Source organism: Adiantum capillus-veneris, chromosome 29, assembly GCF_014529385.1.
Source record: "Adiantum capillus-veneris isolate H3 chromosome 29, ASM1452938v2, whole genome shotgun sequence".
Lineage (NCBI taxonomy): Eukaryota > Viridiplantae > Streptophyta > Polypodiopsida > Polypodiales > Pteridaceae > Adiantum > Adiantum capillus-veneris.
In genome coordinates, this window is record NC_140959.1 from 19,435,610 (window position 1) to 19,445,347 (window position 9,738).

Genomic DNA, 9,738 nt, shown 5'->3' on the forward strand with positions numbered 1-9,738 from the left:
TGCGTGCGATCAAAAGGTTCAATGAGCTGGATGCAGTAAAATCCACGGTAATTCGATCGACACATTCACCATCGTCAACATCTCTACCTTCTCGACCGTAGGATAATCAGCCATGCCCACAGGGCTTCAACATCTTCCCCTCCCTTCACGTGCGACTCTTACAAGATTGGGATCCCCTTATATGCAACAACTAGGATCCACTCCTTAGCTTCCTTTAACATGTCTGTTGTCCTCATGCTGGAGCCTCTCCACTACCTTGTAGATTTGTCCCACCCCTATTAAGTTTTACTCTATTTTGTAAAATTTGAACAAAGTGAAATCCTACTACGCACTTGTCTGAGCACCCCACAGGGTACCCCCCTCCAAGCGGTGACTAGGTTGTTGACTGATACAACATACAGCTTTGAAACAACATTGTTGGCTAGGAAAGGCAAATATGAGTGTCTCCATTCATTGGATTTGGTTGGCAAGCCACGTCTATAAGTGATATGGGGGCAGAGTAAAGGGATCAACAAATGCGCCTCAATCTACAAGACAAGCGGGATCTCTCCCCCCCCCCTCTCTCTCTCTCTCTCTAAAACTCTCTCAAGGAGTCCACACCGGCGCGGACTCATACAGAGAGTTTTAGAGAGAGAGAGAGAGAGAGAGAGAGATCAGAGAGTGATACGCAATTGCACGCTCGTCAAGCTCAATCGTCACGCAGCTGCTGCCATGGCCGGCGAGGAAGCTCATCGCCCTCATGTATTGCAGAACAAGCTTGACAGTAGTCGCGGAAGACGAACCCGTGATCTCTCTCTCTCTCTCTCTCTCTCTCTCTCTCTCTCTCTCTCTCTCTCTCTCTCTCTCTCTCTCTCTCTCTCTCTCTCTCTCTCTCTCTCTCTCTCTCTCTCTCTCTCTTTTTGACATGAAAGACCCAATGTTGAAATAAGCCTAAATCAGTTGTCTACTTACAAAACCCTAGCCATTCTCTCTTGGCTAGTATCAGAAACAATCTTCCGCACAAAATAACATCTCATCAAGCCTTCAAAGCATATTTTCACTTTGGGAAATAGGTCCCTTTCTTCTTCTGCTTCAATGTCTTTAAACGAGCCTGATGTTTGGTTAGCCGCCGCCGAATGGCACGGGGTGCAGGTCCAATGGCAACCACTTGTTCTTGTAGGCGGTGCGAAGAGCTGCCTTTTGATTTTGTGAAAGTACTGTCAACACTTGCGCTACTGACAGCCTGACTACCTTGATTTTAAATAGCTTGTTGGGTGCTCCTCCAATCACCTTGGATACTCTCAACAGAGCAGGCTCTGCTTTTAGGTCCTTGAGTTGAGTCTGCAGCTCCCCCTTGCTCTTGGCTCGCAATTCATGCACCTTGATCTTGGCCATTTTAATGAGCAATGACCTTAGAGTGGCCTTCACGAGCAGCAGCCCATGAGCAAGAGGAAGCGACCTCATTTCTGCAGATACCGCGAGCTGCAAAGGTCTCCTATCGACGAAGGCAAGATTTTGTAAGAGCTCTCTCTCTCTCTCTCTCTCTCTCTCTCTCTCTCTCTCTCTCTCTCTCTCTCTCTCTCTCTCTCTCTCTCTCTCTCTCTCTCTCTCTCCTCTCTCTCCTCTCTCTCTCTCTCTCTCTCACTCTCACTCTCACTCTCACTCTCTCTCTCTCTCTCTCCTCATCTCTCTCTCTCTCTCTCTCTCTCTCTCTCTCTCTCTCCTCTCTCTCTCCTCTCTCTCTCTCTCTCTCTCTCTCTCTCTCTCTCTCTCTCTCTCTCTCTCTCTCTCTCTCTCTCTCTATAAAAAAAAAACTCTCTGAAGGAGTCCACGCCGGCGTGGACTCCTTCAGAGAGTTTTTTTTTTAGAGAGAGAGAGAGAGAGAGAGAGAGATTTTGGATAGCTTGTTGGGTGCTCCTCCAGTCACCTTGGATACTCTCAACAGAGCAATCTCTGCTTTTAGGTCCTTGAGCTGAGTCTGCAGCTCCCCCTTGATCTTGGCCATTTCTGCAGATACTGTGAGCTGCAAAGGTCTTCTGTCGATGAAGGGAAGATTTCGTAAGAGCTCTCTCTCTCTCTCTCTCTCTCTCTCTCTCTCTCTCTCTCTCTCTCTCTCTCTCTCTCTCTCTCTCTCTCTCTCTCTATAAAAAAAAAAACTCTCTGAAGGAGTCCACGCCGGCTACATCTCTCTCTCTCTCTCTCTCTCTCTCTCTCTCTCTTCTCTCTCTCTCTCTCTCTCTCTCTCTCTCTCTCTCTCTCTCTCTCTCTCTCTCTCTCTCTCTCTCTCTCTCTCTCTCTCTCTCTAAAAAAAAACTCTCTGAAGGAGTCCACGCCGGCGTGGACTCCTTCAGAGAGTTTTTTTATATAGAGAGAGAAAGAGAGAGAGAGAGAGAGAGAGAGAGAGAGATGTAGCCGCGCGCTCGTCAAGCTTAACCATCATGCAGCTGTAGCCATGGCCGGCGACAAAACTCATGGCCCTTGTGTATTGCAAAACAAGTTGTGCTTTGATTGATGCTCCCGACTGCTTGGCTAAACGCCGCAAGGCTACTTCCAAATAATTAGGCTCCCTCAACAAGGAGCTTGCCTTCCTGCCAACATTTGTCAATTTCAGCTTAAGTGCAGTAGAGCGGTGTCATCGTCGTTCTTGATGGCCAGGAATGTGTGGGCATGCAGTCTTCGCATTGATGACTTCTGTTGAGAGATGCAACAATAATAATAGAGCTGTTAAATATTTCATATTGACACTCTTTCTATACGGTTTTGTCAGAACTCGCCTATCAGTAATGTAATCACTTTTCCTTTTTAAGCTCTATGCTTATATGAGAGAGAGAGAGAGAGAGAGAGAGAGAGAGAGAGAGAGAGAGAGAGAGAGAGAGAGAGAGAGAGAGGACTTCATCTTCATTCTTGCCAAATCCCTCCTTCCATGTGCCTTCACAATCATGTAGGCCATATCTTCACCCTTCATGTCAGCATTATCTGCATGATCTTCATCACCTCCCCGGCTCGTGCCCATGAAGCCCTCGTTGATAAGGGTCTCCTCTCCGCAACTCGCCTTGAAAACTCAAAAAGAGGACTCAAAAAATTCTCAGAAAGAGTCCACTCTGACACGGACTCCTTTATCTGGTTGTTGATGAAAATGACTATAGTTGACCTTCTTGCCTTAGCTAGTGTAACTCCAACAGGCTTCTAGCCTTTTCTTGCCCAACCTTGTCACTATATGACACGTGAAGGCATTAATGGTGGAGGTTTAATTTGTCATTGATCGAACTTGGTCTTGCAAAAATACTAGCGCTTCCCCTACCAGATGCCCTTCGATCCCTGGACGTCATACCTCGAGGCACTCTATCTTAACCACCTAGGCTAGCACGTGACCCTGAGCATGATGCGAGGTCAGACGTATAAAAGATCGCCACAATAGGGGGCCAAGACTTTTATACGTATGACCTCGCATCATGCTCAGGGTCACGTGCTAGCCTAGGTGGTTCAGATAGAGTGCCTCGATGTATGACGTCCAGGGATCGAAGGGCATCTGGTAGGGGAAGCGCTAGTATTTTTGCAAGACCAAGTTCGATCAATGACAGATTAAACCTCCACCATTAATGCCTTTACGTGTCATATAGTGACAAGGTTGGGCAAGAAAAGGCTAGAAGCCTGTTGGAGTTACACTGGCTAAGGCAAGAAGGTCAACTATAGTCATTTTCATCAACAACCAGATAAAGGAGTCCGTGTCAGAGTGGACTCTTTCTGAGAATTTTTTGAGTCCTCTTTTTGAGTTTTCAAGGCGAGTTGCGGAGAGGAGACCCTTATCAACGAGGGCTTCATGGGCACGAGCCGGGGAGGTGATGAAGATCATGCAGATAATGCTGACATGAAGGGTGAAGATAGGGCCTACATGATTGTGAAGGCACATGGAAGGAGGGATTTGGCAAGAATGAAGATGAAGTCCTCTCTCTCTCTCTCTCTCTCTCTCTCTCTCTCTCTCTCTCTCTCTCTCTCTCTCTCTCTCTCTCTCTCTCTCTCTCTCTCTCTCTCTCTCTCTATAAGCAAGAGCTTAAAAAGGAAAAGTGATTACATTACTGATAGGCGAGTTCTGACAAAACCGTATAGAAAGAGTGTCAATATGCAATATTTAACAGCTCTATTATTATTGTTGCATCTCTCAACAGAAGTCATCAATGCGAAGACTGCATGCCCACACATTCCTGGCCATCAAGAACGACGACGACACCGCTCTACTGCACTTAAGCTGAAATTGACAAATGCTGGCAGGAAGGCAAGCTCCTTGTTGAGGGAGCCTAATTATTTGGAAGTAGCCTTGGGGCGTTTAGCCAAGCAGTCGGGAGCATCAATCAAAGTACAACTTGTTTTGCAATACACAAGGGCCATGAGTTTTGTCGCCGGCCATGGCTATAGCTGCATGATGGTTAAAGCTTGACGAGCGCGCGGCTACATCTCTCTCTCTCTCTCTCTCTCTCTCTCTCTCTCTCTCTCTCTCTCTCTCTCTCTCTCTCTCTCTCTCTCTCTCTCTCTCTCTCTCTCTAAAAAAAAAACTCTCTAAAGGAGTCCACGCGGGCGTGGACTCCTTCAGAGAGTTTTTTTTTTAGAGAGAGAGAGAGAGAGAGAGAGAGCTCTTACGAAATCTTCCCTTCATCGACAGAAGACCTTTGCAGCTCGCAGTATCTGTAGAAATGGCCAAGATCAAGGTGCATGAATTGCGAGCCAAGAGCAAGGGGGAGCTGCAGACTCAGCTCAAGGACCTAAAAGCAGAGCTTGCTCTATTGAGAGTATTCAAGGTGACTGGAGGAGCACCCAACAAGCTATCCAAAATCTCTCTCTCTCTCTCTCTCTCTCTCTCTCTCTCTCTCTCTCTCTCTCTCTCCCCCGATGCTTCTTTATGGAGTGGAGGTGTGGGGTGGAAGCATCGGGAAGTCTACTTGGAAAGAGTTTGAGAATGTCCAAAAGCGTTTTCTCACCAACTTTCTCCAAGTCAAGACACAAACACCCTACATGCTCTTACTTCTTGAGTCCGGATCACTTCCCATTGAGGTCTTGGGCATGGAAAGGGTTGTGGAGTACATGCGTAAGACACAACGTAGCCCTTTGCATCGACTTCCTAGAATCGCATATGAAGCAAGTCAAAAGGTTCAAAAGACATGCAAGAGCAAAATACTAAGTTCGGGGTGGATGCTTGATATCAAGAAATGGTTTGGAAGATGGGATGCATGTCACTTGGTCAAGGATGCGTCGATCGACTCCCCAAGTTAATGAGGCCTTCTTACAACGCCAATGTATCATGGCTTGGGAGAAATCCGGAGGTTCTCGCTTCAGCCATTACACCACACACGTTGCCCCAAACTACAAATCTCTCTTCTTCTCGGAACGAGGTAACCGAACCCATTCCTACATCCTTGAGCCCATCCCGTTGAGTGTTATCCGCACCATTGCCTCCATTCGTCTTAGCTCCCATTCTCTACGCTGCGAGACAGGACGTTGGGGCACTGGCGAGGAGTGTCATCGACTTTGCACCTTATGCCCTCGTCAAGTGCGAGAGAGTGAGTACCACACACTACTTGAGTGCTCAGCTTTTGACCACATTAGGTCCTCTTTTCCCCATATATTCAGCCATGAGCTCTCCCTACATACCTTCCTCTCCCAACCACGATGTGGACTCTCTATTGCGACGCTCATTTCAGCCATTTTTGAGCATCGAGAGTCACTTATGAACTCCACTCACACCACGTGACATGTTCATTTGGTCCCATAGGTCATATTTGACCTCCCAGGATGATAATAGAACTATCTATCTATCTCTCTCTCTCTCTCTCTCTCTCTCTCTCTCTCTCTCTCTCTCTCTCTCTCTCTCTCTCTCTCTCTCTCTCTCTCTCTCTCTCTCTCTCTCTATCTCTATCTCTCTCTCTCTCTCTCTATAAAAAAAAACTCTCTGAAGGAGTCCACGCCGGCGTGGACTCCTTCAGAGAGTTTTTTTTTTTAGGACTCCTTCAGAGAGTTTTTTTTCTTATAGAGAGAGAGAGAGAGAGAGAGAGAGAGAGAGAGAGAGAGAGAGAGAGAGAGAGAGAGAGAGAGAGAGAGAGAGAGCTCTTACAAAATCTTGCCTTCGTCGACAAGAGACCTTTGCAGCTCGCGGTATCTGCAGAAATGAGGTCGCTTCCTCTTGCTCATGGGCTGCTGCTCGTGAAGGCTACTCTAAGGTCATTGCTCATTAAAATGGCCAAGATCAAGGTGCATGAATTGCGAGCCAAGAGCAAGGGGGAGCTGCAGACTCAACTTAAGGACCTAAAAGCAGAGCCTGCTCTGTTGAGAGTATCCAAGGTGATTGGAGGAGCACCCAACAAGCTATTCAAAATCAAGGTAGTCAGGCTGTCAGTAGCGCAAGTGTTGACAGTACTTTCACAAAATCAAAAGGCAGCTCTTCGCACCGCCTACAAGAACAAGTGGTTGCCATTGGACCTGCACCCCGTGCCATTCGGGGCCGGCTAACCAAACATCAGACTCGTTTAAAGATATTGAAGCAGAAGAAGAAAGAGACCTATTTCCCAAAGTGAAAATATGCTTTGAAGGCTTGATGAGATGTTATTTTGTGCGGAAGATTGTTTCTGATACTAGCCAAGAGAGAATGGCTAGGGTTTTGTAAGTAGACAGCTGATTTAGGCTTATTTCAACATTGGGTCTTTCATGTCAAAAAGAGAGAGAGAGAGAGAGAGATCACGGGTTCGTCTTCCGCGACTACTGTCAAGCTTGTTCTGCAATACATGAGTGCGATGAGCTTCCTCGCCGGCCATGGCAGCAGCTGCGTGATGGTTGAGCTTGACGAGCGCGCAATTGCGTATCACTCTCTGATCTCTCTCTCTCTCTCTCTCTCTCTCTAAAACTCTCTGTATGAGTCCGCGCCGGCGTGGACTCCTTGAGAGAGTTTTAGAGAGAGAGAGAGAGAGAGAGGGGGGGGGGGGGGGGGGGGAGGGGGAGAGATCACGGGTTCGTCTTCCATAATTACTTTCAAGCTTAAACTAAACCGGCATTCTGGCGAAGAAGCATTTTGCTTCAACAGCATATAAAATGCTCACAACGTGTGCAATATGGGCTCAAATCATTTCATTCTACCGACAAAGAACTCATTAGGATTCTCTCCCACGTCCAATGATTCTCTCCCACGTCCAATGTCACTGGAATGCCCTTGTGCACCAGCTAGACGGCTGGCTTCCCTGGAATGTTGTCAACCCTCCTCAACGGAGAGTTTCACAATGTCAACGGTCCTGACTTCTCCACTCGGCATCGAGTTCCACGGAAGGGTGTGCATGCAAACTTGACCCTCAATAGGCTAGCTAATTAGCTTCTATGGCGGCTTGGCGTTATCCGAGTTATGAGCTCTCTCTCTCTCTCTCACACACACACACTTAGTAAGTGCCTCTCTCTTTCACCTCTCACATCCTTAGCCTCTTTCATAGAATTAACTCGCTCAAGAAGTCCACGCCAGCACAGACTACTTCAGAGAGTTTTTTTTTAAAGAGAGAGTCAGTTCACATGCTTATAATCATCGGCACCCTCTCAGTGCCTACGTCGTCGCTCACTTCTTTGCTCACATTAGGCACAATATTGCAAAAGAGTGCAATTACTATGAAGGTAACGAGCAATAAAATCATGACCTATTATTCAAGAGGGAAATGGAATAACCAATCTAGCACACTCGGGTGATATAAAGGTTATAGCATTTTCCTCTTTTTATGACCCCCCCTCCCCCCCTCGGGCCGAGAAGAAGAGAATTTTAATGCCATAGGAAACTATCCCAAGAGACCTTAAAGATCATTCCAACGAAGAGAGTTGAAGTCAAGATTTAAGTGGGAGAATGTGCAAGTTGAAGAGAAAGCGGAAAAAGATAAGACGGAGAAAAAAGTAGATGTAGTCAGCTCTGATCTCTCAGAGTGCAAAGATTTTTTTATGGAGATTCTCCAAGCTCGACATTTTGTTGTAAAGATGTTTTTTATTAGCTCAAAACAGATTGCTGATTGTTTTAATGATTGTCACAGTGTCTCTCTCTCTCTATCTATCTCTATATATATATATAGAGAGAGAGATAGAGAGAGAAACATTGGTTGCGTTCTTCCTGGTGGTTGGACATGGCAGCTCTTGGTTTGGAAAGTCCCTATGGTGTGCAAAACAGTGCGTTGTTGATACAATGTAATTCTTTCCCTCATCCAGCTAGCAAGATCTCCATACCACCTTATCTTGAATAGACACAATCTCAAAAGATATTGAATTTTGCCGCAAAAAAATATGACCTTCCTGACATCTATTAGATTTTTTCAAAGAATGATCCAAAATGGAAGGGAGCCACATCTTCAATCTTTGTGAAAGAAGTTGTTCAATTGATGCATGAAGCGGGATGTGATGTGCAATTTGGATGCCAACCTCATATTATGAAGGCCAAAGTTGAGTCTCCATAGGAGGCCATAAAGTTGAACTTCTATGAGCTGCTTGGTATAGATTTTTCAGTAGTTAATATGAAGGCTAGTACCCATGACAAGGTGGATAGCTTAGGAGAGAATAGTAGCATTGTTGCCCACAATGTTGTGTTATTGAAGAAGGAATAAGCAAACAAATGTATAATAAGGGTTTGTAGGCTTTAATGGATATTCATGTTTACCAATTAATTATTGATTAAACACTTATTGTGTGTGTGTATGTGTGTGTGTGTGTGTGTGTGTGTGTGTGTGTGTGTGTGTGTGTGTGTGTGTGTGTGAGTGAGAGAGAGAGAGAGAGAGAGAGAGAGAGAGAGAGTGAGGTTAGCACCATAAGAGACTAGCAATGGTGCTGACGTTTATTGTTTGGGTTTAGAGAAAGCTCTTTCTAGAGAAGAAGTATACATATACTTGAGCAAGTTGCTTAATAACTTTGCTCGGTTTTGAGCTTGCTCGGATAAGTTCGCTCGATGTTTGGTAGAACTCCAATAAGATAGGATAGTGAGGTTAGATATGCGTCCCACATTTGGTGCCGCTGCCGAGGATCAAAGAGACCTAAACTAGGGAAAAACACGAGCGTTTTGTGTAGTTGTCCTCTAACTTCCTCTAGGTTTTCATAGAGTTCAAAACTTTCTTTTAGAAACCGCATAGCTTAAGATTGTTGTCTTTTGCTGTGTAGAGGTAGCTTGGAAGTAATCGTATTTGGTGAGTACCTTTAGAATTGTAGGATTGTAGAATTAGATTAGGATTTGGAGAATGATTGAAAGGCGAGATAAGTCTTAAGATCAAGGTTCTAAAAAACATAAAACATAAGAATACGAGTGTTTATGGACACTTTACACAACCCCATTGCATGAGAATCTAGGAGTAGGGTAAGTAGGATCCGAGGTGGATTTCAGAACATTGCTCTCTCTGAAAGAAGCAAGTGAGAGTTGTTATTGGAAGTTGCAGAATTTCAGGTCTACGGCTAGAAATAGCTTGAAAAGACTCGAAACCACTCAATCCGACTGGAGAGTAAGCCTAAGAGTTGTCTGAACCAGTTGGTAAGCTCAAAGACACTTCGAGGTAAAAATTTCAAAAGTTGGCCAAAACTCAGATTATTTATTTTTTCTTGATATTTTAAGCTAAAATAAGTTTTGCCTTGATTCATAGGCTTAAAATAGCTTATATAAAGACTGTCTTAGAAAAAATTGCAAAAAAGTGCTCATTTCAAGCCTAGAGTTAATAATCACGATTATTAACTTTCTGCTCTAAATTGACCAAGGTTCATACCATTGACTCGTTG

The 9,738-nt window shown here is 45.2% G+C and overlaps 2 pseudogenes; one reads left to right on the plus strand and one right to left on the minus strand.

Moving 5' to 3' along the window:
* Nucleotides 1–956: 956 nt before the first annotated feature.
* Nucleotides 957–1,374, minus strand: LOC147418853 (large ribosomal subunit protein uL29 pseudogene; annotated as a pseudogene).
* Nucleotides 1,375–6,204: 4,830 nt separating this feature from the next.
* On the plus strand, nucleotides 6,205–6,563 carry LOC147418854 (large ribosomal subunit protein uL29 pseudogene; annotated as a pseudogene).
* The last annotated feature ends 3,175 nt before the right edge of the window (nucleotides 6,564–9,738 follow it).